The sequence below is a fragment of the Trachurus japonicus genome, chromosome 2, assembly GCF_045865225.1.
Source record: "Trachurus japonicus isolate A0001 chromosome 2, Traja_1.0".
Lineage (NCBI taxonomy): Eukaryota > Metazoa > Chordata > Actinopteri > Carangiformes > Carangidae > Trachurus > Trachurus japonicus.
The window spans coordinates 9,698,159-9,720,793 of NC_140908.1; the positions used below are offsets into that span (position 1 = coordinate 9,698,159).

Here is a 22,635-nt window from a genome sequence, read left to right on the forward strand (position 1 = left end):
GTAAAATCAAATATAGTCAAAATATAATTACATTACTCATTGTTTGCACAAAATATTTAAAATATCTATGAATATATGACCAATTATTAACCCCCCAGGGGAAATGTTTGAAATATTCAGGTCATAAATTGTCATCTATACCAAATGTTTACATTTATTTTAATAATTTTTTGTTTTATTTTGTGTTTTTTTTTAATACAAATGACACACTAACATTTAAATTCCTACCGATTCAATGTTACGTTAAATAAATGGACCAGTATCGGTGCATTCACCTTTATTTTTGCGCACATCTGCCGATAAGGTTCCAACATCATCTTATTTGGGAAGTGACGGTATTTAGGAATCTTTACGATTAATTAATTGTGGCGTTTAATACCGCAATTAATTGTGAAAACAAGTAATCGTGACATCCCTACTACAGAGCTCCCCCTACAGTTTCGGAGTGCAAGACAAGTTAACAAGAGATTACAGATTATGGGGGTGTGTTTGTGTCGTAGTGCCATACAGCCGTCCATGTTCCTTTTTTTTGGCCAAGAGATGCTAGGTGGAAGTCAGAGAGCCTCCATTCTCCCTGTAACAAGTCATTTAACCATCACAATTACTGAGAAACTGTTTAATTAAGGTGAAAATCTTGCATAGTTCCTCTTTAAAACCTTTCCCATGATGCAACTCCATAGCTGATCGCCCAACACGGTGTGACAACAGTAGTAGGAATGACACTAAAAAGCCCCAGCAGGTCACTGAACCCACATAAGTTTGTTGCAATACAGAGGAGAGATCGGAAAAATAATCTTTAAACTCAACAAAACATCAAATATTTTAACTCATTGAGTGCCAACCACGTAATTTCTCGTTTTTCGTTCCCATGCGTTGAGTGCCAAAAACGAAATTTTTCGTTTTTTGCTTTTTTTTTAAATTATGAAAATAGACACTTTAATACACATTATATGTAAATTTGGGGACTCTACGACGAGGAGAACTGAAATAGATGACGATCAAAGTCACATGACAGCTCATGATCTGGAAGTTTTTATCATAACTCAGCTTCTGCAAACGGAGTTCTGCATGCAGATGCAGCAGCTGCTCCGCTGCTGCTCTGCTCTCACCCGCGAGGCTGCAGCAGCTGGGAGCTGAACCAGGAAGCTCTCAGCCCACTGTCCCGCCCGGTCTTCATCTGGAGCAACACCGTGTCCTCCCCAAAGTCCTCCCGCGGTAAAATCTGATGGTCTCTGGACCAAAGCAGACCGGCACCACCGACCCGTACCACAGACGGACCGCGACCACCGGCGGGACCGGTGTTCGCGAGCCGCTGTGGCCGGCAGAGCCTCACGTTCCGCGGCGAGAGGCTGTGACACGGCACGGTGCGTCTGTGTTATTGTTGTTTAGTGGCGCCCCCCCCGCCCCCGATGGTGGTTTTGTGAATAGAACAACAATTGTTGTGTATATTTATCTTACACGAGCCCTTTGATCCAGAAATGCGAGTGTCTGAAGAGCGACAGACACAAACAGCGCACCTTTCATAAAAGACGCTCTATCTCCTTTTCTAGAAAAAAAGGAGGGATTTTGGTGAAACCCAGCCATGTTTAGCTTGACTTTTCTCAGGAACGGAGGCACGTAGAAACAAACGGTTTGTGGCCATTTGAAGGATAAAGTTAAACCTTTCAAATGAGCTACAGTATGTGTTGGTGGCAATAATATAGAATACACTATGGCTCTAAAATAAAAAGTCAAATATGGTCTAATTTGCCGGTACACTTGACTAAAACTTTGGAAAGGAGCGCGGCACTCAATGAGTTAAGAATGTGTCACTTTGGACACAAAACAGTTTGAGTTGATAATGCTTTTTTATATAGCCTTGCTTTTTATTGTGTTTCAGTCAACGAAAATGTCTAGTTTTCATCCTTTTGTTACGTTTATCTATCAATAATAATAACCCTGGTCTTCACTGAGTAATGAAACAAACCACCTTTGTTGCACAGACAGGGGCGTCACTCCGAATGGCGACTTGCTGCTTGCGAGATAGTTTTTTTTTTCTCCAAAGATAATGAAATAAAATCTGCCATATCTTGACTTTTAACAAATGTTTAAAATCATTTTCTAGGCAAAATGGTTCTTATAATAAATCATACGTGGACGTGGCACATCCCCTTTAATGGCTTTGATTGACAATGGAAATAGAAGATTGATTCCATCTCTCCTTTCAATTTAAAGCACCTCAACAATGACAGCTTCTGTGGTTTCATTAAATGAGCTGTGTTTGTACTGTTGGCAGATTTGCAGACAGGAAGACAGCAACACGCACACACACACACACAAAGACCGCAATTTCAAAGCAATGATAAAACTATTAGGGCCTTTATTACACAGTCGACTCGCCTGCTGACTGGCATTGTTTGGCATTATTCCATTTCAAATGGTCTATTTGTGATTATGGCATGGGAACAACAATAAGGCCTCTTAAAGTGTCTTCAAATCAATGAAGTGAGTCTTTTATAAGCTTTCCAAACATCACAGCGGGAAAGGGCAATCTCAGAAGATTATACTTGTCAGATTAAATGAAACTGTGGTGGGGTTTCAATTGGCGGCGTCCTGATTCGAACAATAACGCCTCACCGCTTTGAAAAGGAGGAGCCGGGGCACTGGGGGATGCATCTCAGCTTTTCTCCGGTCCGTGCACGGGTTGATTTATAAAGTGTGTCTGGGTTCAAACAAGTGCGAGGTTGGATGAAAGGGTGATTAATCCAAGCCCGGGTTTATTTGTCTGGGCTGACACATGAAGCGCAGCGGCTTCCCCACAGGACCTCACCTGCTGCTGCTGCTGACGTGCAGGATCTCAGATCAGATCTGGTATCGATCACAGCGGCGTCAGACAGGAAATCCAGATGAGGTCGTCATTTAACCTGTTGACAGGTGTTGAGCTGAGCGGCTTTATGACCATCACTACTGTACCTCAGTGTCATGATGACATCATCACTGGGATAAGACAAGGCAAGGCAAGGCAAGGCAAGGCATCTTTATTTATATATAGCATTTCATACCAAGGCAACTCAGTGTGCTTTACATAAAGACAAAACATTAAAAAAAGAAGCATAAGAATAAGAATAAAGAATAAAAACAAACAAAACACTGAAAACAGAGTTAAAAGCAAGAGCAAATAAAAGTAAAATAAAAGAAAATGGATAAAGTTTTAAGTTCTCAGCTATAGGCACGTGAAAAGAGAAATGTTTTTAACCTGGATTTAAAAGTGCTTACAGTTGGGGCTGATTTCAGTTCTGCTGGTAGTTTGTTCCACTTGTGTGCAGCATCACAGCTAAATGCTGCTTCACCATGTCTGGTTTGAACTCTGAGCTCCACTATCTGACCTGAGTCAGTAGATCTCAGAGCTCTACTGGGTTTATACTCTACTAACATGTCATTCATGTATTCTGGACCTAAACCATTCAGTGATTTGTAAACCAGTAGCAGAACTTTAACATCTATTCTGTAGCTGACTGGGAGCCAGTGTAAGGTCTTAAGAACCGGGGTGATGTGATCTGATCTCTTTGTTCTGGTTAAAACTCGAGCTGCAGCGTTCTGAATGAGCTGCAGCTGTTTGATGCTTTTTTGGGGGAGACCAGCCAGAAGACCGTTACAGTAGTCAAGTCTACTGGAGATAAAAGCACGAATCAGCTTCTCCTGATCAGTTTGGGACATAAAACCCTTAATTCTGGATATGTTCTTAAGTTGATAAAAGGCTGATTTGGTGACTGATTTGATATGGCTGTTGAAGGTCAGATCTGAGTCTATCAGCACGCCAAGGTTTCGGACTTGGTCTTTAGTTTCTAAAGACAGTGACTCAAGGTGTTTACTGACAGCAACCCTCTTCTCTTTATTTCCAAGACAAACAGGTTGTGACCCATGTGGACATCACAATACAGTCTGATGATATGCAGCCATGCATATAAGAAGCAGTGGCTGTAACCAGTGTTACTGACTCTCCTGTAGTTTCCATGGGAGTCATGAAGTAGTGGTGAGAATGGTATTTTTAGCTTCTGCCCACACACATGACAAACTACAATTGCACTACTTACGATGCCGGCGTTGTCAAAGAGGAGACGAATGGATGGATGAATATGATTTACAATTAATATACAGTAGATCAATATTAGATTTCTTTCAATATTAAATTGAAGAAACAAAAAGTCCACCAAGGTTTTACCCATTTAGTTTTACTGGACTTAACTTACTAATATGTGAATGTGCATGTGTGTGTGTGCATCTCCTCTTTCTGCTGTCTTGATCTGCACTTTTGTCATGCTCACTGTGATCTGTGGAGGTGGAGGCAACGCTCATATTTTTGGCTGTATATCAGAAACGTTGTCGGTTTTTGAACAAGTTGAACACACGAGGAAGCAAGAGACTAAAGAGAACAAGGGGGAAAAAATCTATCTTTGGCTCTTTTTCCATTAATATTTCTGTTCTCTCTGGATTATCAAAATAGGATTAATAATAATAACAATAATAATAAAAAAAGAGGCTTATTGTATTTGCTCCACAGTGGCTTCATATAGCTCTTCTTTCTGCCTGACAAACCAAATATCAATGAGAGAAATCAATGGGTCTGCTCCTAAACTGAGCTGCATAGAGGCGGCGTCTCCCTCAGCTCGGCTGCTGGGTTTAACCTGGACTGTAAAGAGCTGCTGGTCCAGCCTTATGATTACACTACAGGTTAAATAACGGTCACTTCCTGTTTGTAAGGTTAATATCCACGGGAGAAGCAGTGAATTGAATTGAATGTGGTGAAGCTTAGTGCAGGGTTTTTTGGTCTTTGCAAGTCAGAGCACCTCTTGACAAATGAAGGTTTCATTTAAAGTGAAGGTCGCTAGATTCTTTTGTTTTTTAAATCAGTGGAGTGAAGGAGTGAATCCCCCCCACCTCCCTTTTTTGTATTTCTCTCAGCTGGTCATTTCAAAGCTTTTGGCTGACACATCCCATGAGCCGTCAAGTCACCACCACCTGAGCCAATCAGAGTAGAAAAGTTAGATTTTGTTTTTACTCTTCAACCCCAAAAGCCCAAAGACGTCGGTATTCTTCAACCAGAGTTCCTTTCTAAACGGATGAATAGTGTGCGATCCCCACCTCCACCTCCCACATCAGTTTTTATCTGCAACCTACGAGCCAGCAGGCGACGCCCACTCCACAGCGATTCACCAAGCGTGTGGAGGCGGTTACAAAGACAGCACGCCTATGCTCTCGTTTCTGCCTCTTTACACAACTAATTACTGTCACTCTCTGCAGAAGTGTGTCCGTTTTCTCCATATGTCTGTTTTTTTTGCACCTTTGACAGAGTACGGCTATCTGCATGTCTTGAACAGCCTCCAAAATGTTTCATATAGTTTTCTGTAGGTAGCTGGAACAATCTTAAACCTTGTTGGCAGCAGTCGTAGACACAAAATGTTGTTGTTGTCACAGAGACTTGGCTGTCAGGAGACATTACACCTTTAAACTAGAGGAGGGATGGAGGAGATTCAGTCTCAGCACCACCAGACACTGAATGAGCTTCCTATAGCTCCTGTACTGTAGCATGCTGCACTGTAGCTTCTGCACAAATGTTGAATATAAAATGAATACTTCATATATTTGTTGGTTAATTCATAATCCATCTGTTTTCTGCTTCGTACTGTATATTTCTGGGTTTAAAGATGCAAATTTGTACGGTCTGCAGCTTATGTTAGCATTCAGAGCTCCAGACTTACTTGTTTAACCAGCAAAGCAAATATTCACATTCGCACGCAATATGTAATAAACTTGGCCGCATTTTGTAATAAGATGCTACATATTATTGAATTATTACATTTTTTTCATAAAAAAGTGCAACACCCGCATTTTATAATAATTCAGTGCATTATGTAACGATTGATTACAGATTCTTCGAGTCGCCACTTCCTAGTTTCCCCGAAAAAATAACAAAAAACAGCAAATTTACTGGTTGCACATGCACAAGTAGATGGACAGTGTTAGCTCTGCTGTATTCTACTGCACTTAGCCCCAACATGTCCGAATGCCCTTTGACAGTAGCTCAAAATCTGCCCTGAAGACAAGAAACTGCTCTCAAGACGTATTCTAGCATCTTTAGCACCCACTCATATCAGAGGGAGCTCGTCTTACCTTACAGGTGTGATGCTTTTACCTTTTTTAAACGTTTGCATAACTCAGCTGTGTTGGTTCAGTGGCCGACTGTGTCCGACACCATTGTCCAGCGCCTCGACAACTACTCGCTAGATTGACACTAAATTGGTTATCGATCGTCGCGGTTCCCCAGAGGGCCATTCCTAATGATTGCGTTGATCACCTGACCTTTTCTCCAACGGCTGTCAAGTCCAATTTACCTGCTAACAAACACATGCATGAGATGAGCATCCCCAACAACTAGACAGACCCCAGTGATGTGTTGATGTGGATGTTTTGTTTTGTTGGTGCATTTGATTCCTCTCCTCCTCTTGCACAGTAAATCTCCTCCTCTGTTTCGACCATTTAACTTCTTCTCTCTTTCTCTCACTCCCCACTCTTTCCATTTCCTGGAGGTGTCTCCTCACACACCAGTCGGACACCATGCCTTTGAACAGTGTGTTTGATGTTAGAAATTAGCCAGAGCGCGTGGACTTCACCCAAATCCTTTAGTCTTTGTGCCTTTTTCTGAGCGATTGCGTACTCTTAACCATGCACGACGACTTTGATAAAGCTAAACTCTGTAGATGAATAGACCCTCCCCCCGCACACTGACAGTACACTTCATGAAGGCGGCTTTTATGTGCCGCAATGTATTTACTCCAATGTGGGGGCCTGGACTGTGGCACAATGGTGTTTTGATGCCGCATAAAATTAGAACCAGGTTCAAAAGGCAGGATTTTCTGTGGCCATTTATCACGACTGCCTTTATCAACTAGGTCATTTTTCTTTTCTTTTCTTTTGAAAGCCGGCGAGGAGAAAGAGAGAAAGTATAAAGTAAGCAGCCGCATGGAGCAGAGTGAGAAAGAAAACACAGTGAAAATGAGGTAAAAGATGAAGAGAATGACAAAGAAAGCGTGTGTGTGTGTGTGTGTGTGTGTGTGTGTGTGTGTGTCCTAGTCCATGTTCATTTGTGAGTTTCAGTTTCTTTCCCTCTGTCTTGGCAAACATGTTGACATTCACTTTTACATTTTGGAACATTTTCAGTTTTTGCTGCTTCGACTGAAACCGGAGAAGAAAAGAAAAAAGTGGAAACTTTTAAAGTTCTGTCCTGAACTGTTTCTCTGGACGTAAGCACTCCAGCTCACACGCTGCTCACTCTCCACTCCGATCCGTGGGAGGAAAGACTTTGTAGCCATCTCTGGTGGCTCAAAGTGGGCCGCGTAGCATACTAAGTACTTTGTGTCGGTGGTATGTTATGTAAAAGTAATTGTAGGGCTCGTTTCAGTGTAAAGGGGCTTCGCCGTGGCACAGGTGTGGGCATTGGCAAGCTCGCACTTTTCGCTCAAGTGACACTTTTTCTTGCAGCTATTTCAATGCAGACTGGAAATAGACATGACGAGAGAACAGCCAGCAGAATCTATCCAGCTTGTACTGTATTAATCACAGATCGCTGCTCAAACTGCATGGCAATTCAACGTTGGTATTCATATCAAAAATAGTACGTTTTTATCTATGGTTTTTATGTTCTTTTTGATTGACAAACAGTCAAATACCCAAAGTGTCAAGTGTCAAATCCAAACTAATCCTAATCTTATGTCAAAATACGTACTAATATTTGATGTCATTTTAGCTCATGTTAAATGATAACTGAAAATATTTGCAAATATAAACTTAATGAAATGCTCCATGTTTTCATATTTATTTGATCCTTACAGTTTTCTCTCTCTTCTCTCAGGGTCTCTTTGAGCTCTTTTAACAATCAGCCAATCAGAGGAGAGACTGTGACAGTGACATCACAAAGTCGCAAAAGTCCTAAGGGCTCTTTTTTTTTCTCTTTTCTTTTTTAAGGCACAGGAACCTTTGAGAATCTAATTAGCTCTATTGAATCAGTCCTGTATGTCCAGATACATGCATTTTTATAGTGAATATAGATCTGTGTGAAGGTCAAGCTGTCACTGTGAAATGAGTGTAACAGTACTCATTATTAATCAGCGTTGTAGCGATCTATCAAATAATGACATCACAGAACTGTATCTAGTATGTTTTGAGTCTGGCATTTTATTTATTTTGATTCAATAACCAGGGGAACTGGAGTCAGAGAGCTGCTGTGCTGTTGTGTAACCAGCGTTTGATTGATGGACAGGTGCTTAATTCAACCAAGAATGAAATTCACCTGTCACAGTTAAGGCTGCTGCTCCTGAAATAGCATAAGAGCACATAACATATACAGTAATTCATTCCTCCGCAGCTCCCTCCCTATTTTGTGTTTGTGAGCCAGAAAAGAGAAGAGTTCAAGGACCCAACAAGGGCTCGGGTCTCCAGGCGCCCCCCCCCCCCCTCCCTCCCTCCATCCTACACCTACCTGCCTCCTTCCTGCCCTCCATTTTAACACTGGTCCGCTCTGACCTTGCAGCGATGGCACCTCGCCGCTCGTCTCACAGCGACGGGAGGAGAAGGGACCAACAACCGGGATACTACACACAGAGACACGGTCATGCGTCAACACACACTCTCAAATGGTATATCTGCAGTAGGACACGGTTTCTACCCCCCCCTGCCCCCCTTCTCCCCACGGGAGCTCCCTATCATCACAGGGTCCAGCAGTCAACACAACCCGAGACAGTTCTGCCATTCAGCACTCTGTCTCTCTCTCTCCATCACACCTTCAGTATAATAAGTCTCTGCAGCAGCCTCACCGTGGCACTGTGTGACCCCCACACACACACCCGCCCCCACCCCTGCTCCTGCTCCTGGGCAAGACCAATTTACAATCTGCCAGCCTTGACGCTGCCTCCCAGCCGTCTGCGCCGCCACGCCGCAGCCGTCCGCTCTGTTGTTTATTTATGACCCCAGGCCCTTCAGTGAAGGGCATTATGGGAAGGGATTACACAGCCAAACAGCTTGGCTCAGACCCCACTCTCATTACTAACAGCTTGTCCAGGAAGATAGGGGCGGACTCAGACAGGGAGCGAGAGATTATCGAGGTGTTGGACTGTTTGATCACTCTGTAAACTGAGAGTGTGTGTGTGCGCTCTGCTCACGCTGGGAGAAGGAGGTTTGTCTTTCAAAGGGGACACCTGAAAATGCGCAGTGCAGTGCAGAGGGAGCCCCCGTCGCGAACGTGGCTGTAATAGAGGTGGAAATGACAAAAGAGACCCCAGAGCCCGGGACGAACGCCTGGAGAGAGAAGTTAGAGGAGGAGGAAGAGGGACGGTCTCACCTTTACATGATGCTCATTCACCGCAGCAAAGGCAAAAAGTCAGACCCTCGTATTGTATTTATTAGGGCTGGGACGATATGCTTTTCTCCCGATTCGATTCTTCTACGATTTTTTGGATGCCGATTCGATTTAAATTGCGATTCTACGATATTGCCGATTCTCTCGATTTTTAGTCGCATTTTTAACATTTATCTGCACACAAACACTGTAGGAGCCTATAAATTAACATACTCCATTATAAAATGAACTTAAACCCTTTTCAAAGCCTGTACTCTCTGTATGTAAAAGAGGCTAACAAATACACATTGCACAATATTTAAAAAAATTCAAAAAAAAAAATTTCAAAAATTCAAAAAAAAAAATTTTTTCAAAAAAAAAAAAAATCGATTTTTGAAAAAAAAAATCGATTTAAAAATCGTCAAAAAAGATATCGCGATATCTATGTGAATCGATTTTTTCTCCCACCCCTAGTATTTATGTTCAAAGCAAACATCTGTATTCAATCTGCTTCTTGCAGACCAGGTCAAGAGAAAAAGTAGTCCAGTCGCACTTCTCACTGCAGCAGGTTTTGCCAACTTCCTCCTGGGGGATCCTCAGGCATTCGTTCTCCGGCCTGATGAGATCTATATTCTCTGCAGCATGTTCTGGGTTCTACCCCGAGGCCTCTGACCAATTGGACGTGTCTGGGAGGGACGGGCGCCCCCAGGAGGCAAACCAAGAGCCAGACGCCCAAAACCACCACAGCTGCTACTTTAGGATGCAAACACACAGAAACATTGGAGGGAATTTCACCTCAGCCCTGATCTGAATCACACTTGAACTCTTTTGTTTCATTCTCACCAGGAGATAGCTATAGAGATAAATATATATATATATAGTATATGTGTCCATCTTTGATCATAAACAACTGTGAGGAGAGGACACAAACACTTCCGCTGTCATATCTACCACTTGTTTGCATCTGTTTTCTCAGGTTTGCATCACTCACACAGGTGTCACTCAGAGCGGCCGTGTGCTGAATTATGCATCACTTTAAGAAAAACTCTCCCCTAACGTACAGGTGCTCTGTCCTAGGCTGTAGATGTGTTTGTTTTGGATGTAAAGTCGGCTGTTTGAAGTCTTTTTGAGCCACTATTAAGCGGATATTTGACGAACTGCAGTTTTTAGCACTTCATAGAGTTGTAAATGTTGCAGACAGTTTGTTTTTACAATTTAAATAAGGGTCAGACGGATTCATATTCCGGCTATTCCTGACCGTATAATTACACTTTGTTCTTTTTGAGCAATTTATGCAACTGTGGTCTTTTCAAACCTATTTCAGGAGCCAGTGGGTGAGTCCAAGATACACCACGCTCAAGGCTGGAAACAAGGCTGCCACTGAGAAGCTGACATTTCTGAAATACAAAGTTTCCACCTGACAGGGTGCACAAAGGAGGACGGCCTTGTACATGTTGGCAGATTTTCCTTTGTGAGCCTTCAACTTGGCAGCTTTTTATGTGCACACACGCACACGCACAGGCTGTTATAACAATACAGCACTCACCTGCACAGTGTTAGATGGCTGCTGCTGGTAATTTAGGGAGGTGTGCGCTCAGATTTGCCACCATTTTCTTCCTCATAGACACAGTAACATGAATCTCAGTAAAAGTGACTTACGTACCGCGTGGTGAGCCAAACAAAACCCCCAAAATGAGTTCAGTCAAAAGCAGCAGGCGACAGATTCTTCTAAAGGTGTCTTACAAACTTTATGCTTCATCTTATTGTGACAATCCCGGCGTTCAGCTTTGATTTAAATCAGATTGATGTTCTACAGCAGAGATCAGAGAGCGCGTGTGTGTCTGTGTGTGGGTGGGTGGATGTGTGTGTGTGTGCTGGCAGCAGGTGGGTGTGCTCAGAACTGTAATAGTACATTAAAGGGGACAATGGATGGCCAGTGGTAGTTTTAGCTGCTGTGATGCAGGTGTAGTCTCTGGTCCTGTAGCTGCTTCCTGCCTCAGTGATCAGACATCCCAGTTTGCTGCGGTAGGTTGCCATGGGACCTTCCGCTGGCGGCAAGCTCAAGGACAGAGCCAGGTATCAAAGCATACAGGAGGTGTGTAGGATAGGATCCACCTCCCTCTAGTCTCTCTTCTCTTCTTCCTCTGTTCCTCCTCCTTTTTTCTTCCAACACTCACCTGCTCCATCTCCCCCGGCTCAAGTCAAACAGAAAATCAAGACGACTCTGTCCCTCTCCCTCTCCCTCTCTCTCTGTCTTCCTGGGTGTGATCGATGTCTGTGCGTGTGTGACCTTCAGCTCAGAGGCAACAGTCTGCCATCACACGACGCCTTACGGTATATCTCAATAGAAAAAAGGAGGTGGCACTCTCTCCGTCTCATAAGTCCTCGCAAAGTATCCTCCCTCGTGCAGATGATAATATTTAACTGTCGGGACAGAATCGCAGCTTCAACCTGCTTAATGCAGATAGAAGCAGCTGTGAGTAACAGATCGTGTCACTCATTCATCTATAGATCAGTGCAGACTGAGCTTTTTTTTATGCATATACATAGATTCATTCATCCTCTCCTCCATATGTATGTATTTCCTCACTTGCTGTAATGACATAACTACTTTCTGTGAAAATAAACAGGCTGCAAACAAATGGCAGCTTCATTTCAAGGCTACTTATTGCCATGGCGAACATGATATCACTTGCAGACCGTGACGATGGATAGATTCAGTATGTGGGAAGCAGCTCAACTGTCTGGGAGGAGGGACGGAGGTGTGACAGAAAGCGTTTCTTCGTGCTACTTGTGCACCAAATGATTTTGCATTCAGTCGTGATCATTTCCGGTTTGTTTATAACAGCAGCAGCTCGTTGTAAATGTGGAACAGCAGTTTTGATTTGAACATCTGCAATGCATCATGGGGCAGAAACACTTTGTGTCGTCGTCTGTGTGCTGTTTGCAGTGATTTTTTTGTGTTGTGAGTATCGCAGTTCACACGTTGTCGCATTACCATGACAAAAAAGTGAGGCAACAGCAGGATGAAATTTATTTAGGATGGCATTTAGTCACAATAATTGAGCAATTAACACAAAAAATTAGCAGAAAAGTGGAAAGCATGTGTTCTGCGAAGTTGCAGTGCATCAGACTGAGCTCATTTTACAGCCGTAAACTCATCACATTCATACATAGAAAAGCCATTAACTTCTTAAGCATAATTAACACCCACTCAGTTATTATTCCCCCATACAGTACCGACAGACTAAAAATGCTCTGCCATATCTCTGAACTCAGACAACAGCCCAGAGCCGTGCAAACATGTGTTTAAATCTACGTCATGAACAAATCTGCTGAAAGGCTTTTGGTATCAAAAATAACTCAACCTACTGATAATATTAGGATTTTCTGATGAAAGTGGTTAAAAGAATCTCTAAACATCAGCCTATTTAAAATGTAATTAAAAATTTAATATGGAAATGCTATAAAATATTCAGTGATAGTTCATGCGTTGTATCGCTGCAGCTATAAGCCCTTCATCTAAGAAGGTTATTGTGCATGAAATGAGAGGAGGGAGTAAAACAAGCCTGGGTGAATACAAGTGAAAATGATCTGCTTCACAGTGTAATGACCTGCCGTCCTACGCCTCTGTAATTTAACACCAGCTCTGCAGGACACACTTGCGTGCTCGTGTAACATATACCGCTTTACATCTAGGGTCGTGTAAGCCGTTAATGAGTCAGGCACTGATGAGGTTTGGAGTGGTAATTAATTTTTCTCTGAGGGAAAGTTTGCTGTCACAGCAACACCTATCATCTTTGACGATGATGAGTTTGTAATTGTTACTCCCACTCGTAGATGAGTTTATTAAGAGCGTCCACACAGGTGTTGTAGCTCTGCTGTCTTATACTGTACACAATCTGTTGTTTTAGCAGCAGTTGGTAAGGAGGCACAAGTGTAAATAATAACATTAACAACGGCTCTTTTCTCCTTCAGTGATCCAGTGACTCAGCATCAACACAATCCAGCCATCATCCATTTTTATTACCCACTTTTTTCACACCATGTGGAAATGACTTCTGCAGACTTCGATCTTGATAACACTTTAGAAATGAGACAAGTCCCTCCATCATCACTGTTATCTGATCTGAGGATCGGTCTGATCGGCTGAGTCACGACAGAAGAAGAGTGTGTGAGAGAGAGGCCTTTAAAGTTTCAGTTTGTATCATTCATAAAATCATTCACTACTCCCTCACAAGTCCACTTTATCCTGACTTCACCATTCTGCACCTCACCCTGCGTCAGCCGGGCTCATCTCATCTCACAGTGGCAGCAGGGGTCAGGATTCATTTCTGGGTCCAGTTAGATATCTCGTCCCCTTTGTGAATTCTGGCTCGACCACAGTTGGACTTACAGAACGGGACCTTAAAGGGATAGTTCACCCAAAATTCAAATTTCACTCATTATCTACTCACCCTCATGTCGACTAAGAACTGTGAGAATTTTCAGAGTCCTCCGTGCCTTCTCGGAGTTACGGGGGGGTCCGCGCAGCAGTATTTGTCCATATAATGGATGGATACCAACTTTCTTCATCCAAAAAGACACACTAAAAAACATCCAAATACCTCCATACTGCTCGTCTGTAATGTCCCTCTTGTATTGAAGCCCCGACATGAGAAATTGTTCCGCCGAATTTGCACTGACACAGACAGAGAAGTGAACCGAGACACTGGGAGCTTCCGCTACAAACAAGCTTAGAATATAAACTTATTTAATTTTTTTTGGAACAATTTCTCACGTCGGAGCTTCAATACAAGAGGGACATTACAGACGAGCACTATGGAGGTATTTGGATGTTTTTTGGTGTGTCTTTTTGGACGAAGAAAGTTGGTATCCATTGACAACCATTATATGGACAAATACTGCTGCGCGGACCCCCCCGTAACTCAGAGAAGGAACGGAGGACTCTGAAAATTCTCACAGCTCTTAGTTGACATGAGGGTGAGTAGATGATGAGTGAAATTTGAATTTTGGGTGAACTATCCCTTTAATGTGGTGGCAGGGACTCCTGACCAGGTAGAGTGGCTTGACGAGGCAGGGACTCATGTCTTATTGTCTTATTTTGATATTCCCTTTGATGTTTAAGAGGACGTGGTCTTTGAGGAAGCAGCGTGAGTGTTTGATTGACATTGAGCAGTCGGGCGGCGACAGAGAAAGTGGTGCGAAAAGCATCTGAATGGACCAAAGAGACATTTACAGGTACATTTACATGCTGCTTAATGTGCTGCAGCTCAGCAGCTAATTGGCTAATTAGCCTGCTAACTGACATTAGCGGTGCACTTCTCCCCACTGAATGTCTACTGGTGTGCGTCCAACGAGCCGAGGCGCACGTGGAGGAAGAAGGTAGATAAGATACAGTAAGATGGAGGCTGGAGCTTCAGCGAGAGCGTTTTAGAGTTGTTGGATTGTGTATTTGTGGAGCCAGTGGGCCAGTTTGCCAAAATGTTGAACTGAGTCATGTTTTTTTGAATGCTCTCAAAGCTTCTGATCCAGGTAAATGCTTCAAACACCAGAGGAATTTGTAAAATATGAGATTTCACATGGATGGATGTGTTGATCAGCCTTCAGAACAGGTTATTACTTTGTGTGTGACACTTTAATTAACGTAGGGAAAGAAGAAAAGCCAGATCTTGATTCAAAAGCAGAACATTCTTGACATGTTTTTGTCATCCAGTAAAACACCTGCTCATAGAGATGATGACGAACAAAGGCAGTTTTCATTCCCTCCGACCTTCATGTAAACTGAACTTAATTATTTAACTTTGAAATCGTTGAGGAAGATATTTGCTGAAAGTGAAGTTATGTAGTTACTGCACCAAGGATTATTGGATACATGCTGCATTTTTCATCTTTTCTTCATTTATACAGTTTATTTTATTTTCAGATTTTTCATTGGCATTTCCCTATCCACAGGATTATGTTTTTAATGTATAAAAAACAGATTTTTACATTATTAGTTTTTGTAGAGGAGCAGTGGAAACGTCCCGTACGACTGACACTGAAGGCATCCAAACAGCTCAGGGCAGTAAACGACTCCCATGATCCCACACTGCTTCACAAACACCACGCATCATTGTGTTCTGTTGAATTGTTTTGATGAAGCAGAAGTCGCACGGTGTGTGTTTAAAGGACCGAAGTGGAGAGACGCCAACACACGACCTCGTGGTTTTACGATTTGAACTCACAGGCTGTAAAAAAAAAACATCCCTGCAGTCGCAGCAGCACAACACGGCAGATCATTTCTGTGTATTTACATAAATGCACAAATAGGAAAATGACAGGGATCTGGTTGCACGGTGGGATTACAGAGGAGAGGCAAAGAGCGGTGGGAAAAAAATGGAGGCAGTGAATCAGAAGAGGAGTTCAGGAGTGCAGTCGTCACTCCGACTCCTCAATGGGAAGCTCCCTCCTCTGCTCGATTGTGTTTTTCTCCCTTTAATGCAGGCGGTAAACAGACAGCAGGGACTTCCTGCTGCAGAGGGAGATCACATGAAAACCCAGCGATGGGTGTCACAGGGGACTGTTAGGTTTACAAAAGAGAGATTTTAGCGGCGGAGGTCGCAGACGCAGAGCGATTCTGCTCCCTCTGCTCCAAGTCTCCTGCGACAACGGCAGCTCTTGATGTTTGTGTTACTCTATAGCTTGTACTACCAGTGTGTATCTCCTCTTTTCTCTCTGTTGTTTCCCTGTTATGCAAGTGACAGCTTCTTCAGGAATCAGCGAGCGTTGCTGCCTCTCAGACTAAGTTTAACTACTTTTACGTTGTAAAGGAGTGTTGCTATTACAGCCCATTGTGCATATCCTCAAAAGACACACACATATACACACACTCGGTGCTTCCCTGCTGTTAAGGAGCGGGAGAGGAAGTGGGGAAATAATTGAGGAACGGCTACAATTGATTTCTGTATCTTTGCTGAACAACAGTGGAGAACTGTGATTTGTTTTTGTCTTAAAGCTCAATAGTACAGTAGTGTCATTCTCTTTCTTGTGATAGTTTGAAGTTTTTGTGTATGTATTGTGTGTTTTACAGTTTAATTGTTAATTTTCAATAAAGATTAAAAGCTTGGGGAGAACACAGGCTGGAAATTGGAAGAAAAAAAACCAACATTTACAAGAAATACTAAATGTGACAAATTCTCTTTCGCCGACACACATGCACAGACAGAAACACTTTGAAGGCAGTGGTTTGTGTGTATGTATGTGTGTGTGTGTGTGTGTGTGTGTGTACTCCTGCAGGCTCTGTCACCTCAATATGGCGCAGCGTACCTCTCCGCCTCCTCCTATATTCTCTTTGATGTCACCAGTATGTCGACGTTCGTCCAAACCGAGACGCAGCCACATGTTCAAAGACCAGTCAAACATCCTGTGCTACACCTCAGCAGCTAATGAGCCTCATTCGCTCCAGACGTCGCTCTGAGCCGCTGAGTAAAGTTTGGTGGGAGGAAAAAAAAAGCAGAAAAACAAATTTTTGATCAAATTTGTGATCATTTTGTGTTTCTGTTGAGTAACCCACTATTTAATTGAACTCTACGGACCCACTGTCAGCTCTGCAGTTTGATTTACAAAGGAAATAGTTCATTTGTTTGAATGTTACTGAGTCTATCACAAATTAAATTGAAATTTCATGACCCTTTTTGATTCACTGTTAAAGGGGTAGTTCAACATTTCGGCAAATTGGCCCATTGCTGTAATCCCTATAGTTTTAGGAGTAGGTTCGTTACCTTTAATTGTCAGTGCAAGCTGTTTTTAGAACGGCGGAGCAGAGTCGCAAGCTGCTCAGAGCTACGAGAACGTTACCAGACAGAGTTGTTTTAGAGGTAAATTCATGCAAAACTGCTGATGCACGTTCCTGTCGGGGGCAGTTTTTCAGCAAGCAGTCTTTGCATTTACTTCTAAAACAACTGCATACTTGCTGTAGTTTTCGCTGTAGATGTCTTTGTGGCAGTGTTCCCAGGTTTTAGCATTTAAATAGCTGAGTGTAAGGAAGTGATAATTGATTTGACTGGAGGGGAAATTTCAGAAAACAAAACCCAAGCTGTAATAAAAATGAATGTATTGCTTGTAAAGTTGAAGCCAGGGAAGGTTGTGGTTTTGTGGTTTTTGGTTTAGGTGGATTAGAGCTGGTTTGGTGTTAGTCCACACACCTCTGCTCACGTTGTTGTCTAAAGAGACAGAGGAGCTGACCTGCACTCAACCTGAAACAATTTCTGTTATTGGTTTTAGTGCCACAGGGTCCAACTGCACTTTCCCAGGCCTTTTCAGTGCTGTAATAAATTTTGGGGGGAAACAATGAAAAAAAAACACAAAGTAAGAACCACGGCGGTGAAGAGCAGGCTCCTATGTAAAGAGAATAAGAAATATAGCTTTATGCTTTATTAGGTCCTGCAAATGTCAGCTCTGCAGAGAAGCCTGGACTGTTGTGGATGAACCCCATCTCCCCCCCGGCCGCTGGAGTATTCCTCCCGCCGCACACACACCCTTCACCAAGCAACAGCCTACAGGACAGAGTGTGCAGCTGAAACACTCGCCTTACCTCCGCAGAAATAATTGGCCATTAGTGCATGTGGGGGTAAAGGAGCGTAATGAAAACACTTAAAACGACACCGTTGTTTGCCTGCGCATGGCCGCGCGTCTCCTCCACGTCTTTGTTTATGTGCATCTTTGAGGGAGTCGCATTAGAGAGTGACGTGCACAGTCATTACTACACAGCGGGTTACAGACGGAGGCATTAGGATCTCCTGCAGCGGAGACGGCCAAATTGTGCTCATTATTGCGTCGCGGTCCAGATCCGGGGCCTTGATTTGCCTCGCCTTTGCATGGCCCCCGGTTATCGCCACGCGCCGGCACATGAAGCATCAGCCGAACAAATCTCATTAGGGGGAAAAGACAAAAGTTGCAAAAGGAGTTGACATCAAACTACGAGCTGTAAATATTGACAAAATCAGACGGCGAGGGAAACTCAGCAGCAGCTCTGACACTTTTCTTTGTGTCCAACAGTTCGGCTTTGTTTTTGTTGCATTTGAATCTGGCCGACTGCACCACAGGGCCATGAAGCTGTGTAAAATCTTCTAGATTCAAAGAAAAAGAAGAGATAAAGCAACATTTTATGTGGAATGTAGGCGGGAGTTAGTTAAATAATGATAATAATGGCTCAGTCAGTGTATGTATAGGCATCCCTCTATTAATAATTTCAATTATAAAATGACATAACCAGACGTTTTCATCCCAGCCGTTATAATTCTCTCTGTGGATTTGCTTCACAAAGGAACGTCTTTAATCCCCCGGTGCAACTGACCGGCCCCCTCACAGAGCAGAGAAGAACAAACACATCTTGCAGGCAGCACAAGAAACACACACATACACACAGACACACACACACACACAGATCTACTGGCCTGCAGGTGTTCTCCTAACTGGGAGAAGCTACATCACGTTATATCTCTCACAAAACCCAAACAATCCTTCAAAAAGACACAGGCGGAGAAAGGAGTACAGTGATTTTGACTGAGCTGCTGTAGCTCACCTGTTTTTATTTCCCACGACATCGCTGCTGCCGTGGCAACAATAAAGCAGAGCCGACAGCTCCGACTAACTGGGCAGTCGAAGCAGACGTGAGCTCTGACCTCAGGCTGTGTATCACATGCATCGGCCGGGGTTCAGTCAAACAAACTGACATACATATTCTGTTGAGGTTTTTGGACTCAGCAGATGCAGCGACATCAACCAGAGCACAGATGTGTTTTTTAAATGTGGAATTAGATCCATTTCCTGTCATTTCATTTAGTAATGTCCCTATCGAAATAACAAGCTGTAGTGAATGGAGAGAGAAGAACACTCTGAGCCACAACAACAGACAACAAACCTTCATGTTTTGTTCCTCTGAAGAGTTTTCCACTGTGGCTACATTTGAACAAACCCTCCTTCTTCTTTATGGGTCTGAATAGTTTATTAGCCAGCATTGATATGGAGCACTCAAAGACCTGACAACCTTTTTTCCAGATAAGCCTGGATTCCTGGCCTCCCTCTCTAATTGCGATCTTCCATACCTCTATCATGTAATTAAATCTAATTGCATGTGAGAAGAAGTGCAGCCAGCTCGATGGGCTTGGCTAATTGGTCCCGCATTAGAAACCATAATTACCTCTGTGGCTGCAGGATAAATGTGTATTGCATGTCCATTATCATTGTCAATCATTTAAAGCAGCAAGAAAGAAAAAACAGATTCATCATCAAAATCTCAGTCCACACATGGGTTCATGGTGGAGTGTAGCTAATTTATTCAAATTAGAAAAGGGGCTCGTGTAAATCAAAGCAACACAATATACTATGCTATTATCATAACATTATGGAAAAGCTGTTGAATCAAATGAGTAAACACAGTGAGAAATATGGCGACTTTGATGTCTTCCATGAATGAACGAATCGCCGTGATATCGTCACACTTGATTATCTTGAACGCACGCCTCCTCCATCCATGAACGACATCCAGATGACGACAGGCGATAGTAAAAAGCAGCAACAAAGGACAGCAACAGTCATCCTGCACTCTGTCACTGTGAGGACTCCTCCGCCTGCCTGCGCCGTGTGATAAGACTGAAGTACACATCCACACACTGGGCTTCTTATCTGCACTGTATGGTGATAACGTATACAATTTACAGTTCTACTCACATGCACGCTCTCTGCAAGCACTGGGAATACGATTTCAGGTGATTGGTGGAACCACCTGTCGCTCATATGATCCACAACAAGACGTAGTCACCTCAACTTGTGTATCAGCTAATTACCATCACTGCTGCTGAGGCTCAGGTCGAAGAACCCTTTGAAAAACATGACACAAGTCATTTTATTGATTAGCAGATGCATTAGCAGAGATTGCATCTTGTATTTGTTGTTTGTTTAGCTTGTAAGTGGCAGTGTTGCGGTCAAGACCACAGCTGCAGTGTCTCTCTCTTTGTCACACGCTCACTTTGGTTTATATGATGTAATTCAACAACTTAAAGCAGAAGTAAGCGATCTGGTCGTTTTCGCTAATGCTGCGTTCCAGGCAGGCTTTTTGAAACCGTAAATTACAGCTTCAAGTCACGACTTACGACTTTGTAGCGTTCCAGGCAACCCGCAACTCGTGTTTTTCTGACCTGTTTTACCTGTGAAAGTCACTATAACGGCCACTCGTAACTTCCGACCCGTGAACTCGTACCAGATCGAACTGGTACGACTTCACAGGTCGGAAAAACACGAGTTACGGGTTGCCTTGAACGCACCATAACGTCTTGTCAGCCGATGGAGTTAGCAGCCCCCGCCCTCGTCATGGATCTATTGGTCCTCGTCCCTACGTACAGATCCGAGAGCAGTTTGACACCACTCTTAGAGAAACTGACACAATCTCTTACCTACACTCTCCTTTAACCAATTTTAATGAAATTTCCTTGTCTTCTCTGGAGCGCATAGTTACAGCATCGAGATCTTCCACCTGCCTCTCAGACTGTTTGCCCACCTGGTTTTTAAAATATGTGTTTCAGACGGTTGGTCCCGATGTCTTGGCCATTGTTAACCTATCTCTGTCAACTGGCATTTTTCCATCCTGTTTTAAACATGCCCTGGTCTATCCACTTTTAAAAAGGCCCACTTTGGATGCCTCAGTTTTAAACAATTTTAGACCGATCTCCAAGTTGCCATGTTATCAAAGTTTTGGAAAAAGTTGTCTCTACACAGCTGCTCGCCTTTTTAGATAATAATGACTTGTTTGAAAAGTTCCAATCAGGCTTTCGCTCACGGCACAGTACTGAAACTGGCTCTTATTAAGGTCACAAATGACCTGTTGCTTGCAGCTGATTCAGGGCTCTGTTCAGTCTTAATTTTACTTGACCTCAGCTCAGCCTTTGATACGGTGGACCATGATATTTTAATAAACCGTCTGGAACATTTTATCGGCATCAGTGGTGTGGCGCTTGACTGGTTCAAGTCTATTTATCAAACAGGTCCTTCTCTGTGACTCTTGGGTGATGTCTGTTCCTCGCATGCTCCCCTGTTTTGTGGGGTCCCCCAGGGTCAATTCTGGGGCCCTTGCTTTTTTCTATTTACATGCTTCCCCTGGGGAGAATCATTCAAAGGCACAACATAAACTTTCATTTATATGCGGATGACACCCAGTTATATGTTCCACTAAAACCTGGCTCTTCAGATGTTTCCCACATTCTCTCATGCCTAACAGACGTCAAGACATGGATGTCAAACAACTTTCTCCAGCTAAATGAATCAAAAACAGAAGTAATCCTTTTCACTCCATCCAGCTCTAGCACCTCCATTCCCGACAGTCTCCCCTCAACTCTCTGTATCCAGAATGAGGCTCGCAACCTTGGTGTCATTTTTGACTCACAATTATCATTTGACTCACAAGTAACCAAGGTAGTACAATCCTGTTTCGGGCAGCTAAGACAGCTAACGAGGATCCGCTCCTTCCTCTGTCCCGCTGACCTGGAGAAAGTTGTCCATGCTTTTATATCGTCTAGACTTGACTACTGTAACGCTCTCTACGCTGGGATCAGTAAAGGAAACATCCGTAGACTGCAACTCATTCAGAATGCAGCTGCCAGGCTTTTAACAGGTAGTAAGAGAAGTGACCACATAACTCCAACCCTTGCCACTCTCCATTGGCTGCCCGTGAGTTTTAGAATTGATTTTAAGATTTTACTAATTGTTTTTAAAGCCCTGAATGGCCTGGCTCCTGTCTACATCCGTGATTTGCTTTTACCATACGAGCCTGACCGCTGCCTGAGATCCGCCGGTGCTGCCCTGCTTACGGTTCCAAGGTCCCGTCTTGTCACCAAAGGTGACCGGGCCTTCGCTGTCCATGCTCCACAGCTGTGGAACACCCTGCCCGGCGATCTCAGGCAGGCGAGCTCAGTGGCTTCTTTTAAATCTCTTCTTAAAACTCACTTTTATCGATTAGCCTTCTCTTAATTTTGTTTTAATTTTGTTTTACCATTATTGTATGATTACTTTGTTGTGGGTGGGTGATTTTATAATTTTATAAAGTTTTATTATGTTGTTGCCAGGAAGTTGTATTTGACCTGTTTTTATTTCTGTTGTTATTGTACAGCACCTTGTAACTTGTTTTTGAAAGGTGCTATATAAATAAAGTTTATTATTATTATTATTATTACGTCACCACATTCACGCGCATCCCTTGGCTGCACACACAGCCCTTCATGCCGTTCTCT

General features: G+C 43.1%; 1 protein-coding gene across 6 annotated transcripts in view; it reads left to right on the forward strand.

The window, feature by feature from the left end:
• Positions 1-22,635, forward strand: part of LOC146990815 (beta-1,3-galactosyltransferase 1-like) — a 114,048-nt gene that overhangs the window by 62,369 nt on the left and 29,044 nt on the right. The gene's annotated exons all lie outside the window — the stretch shown is intronic.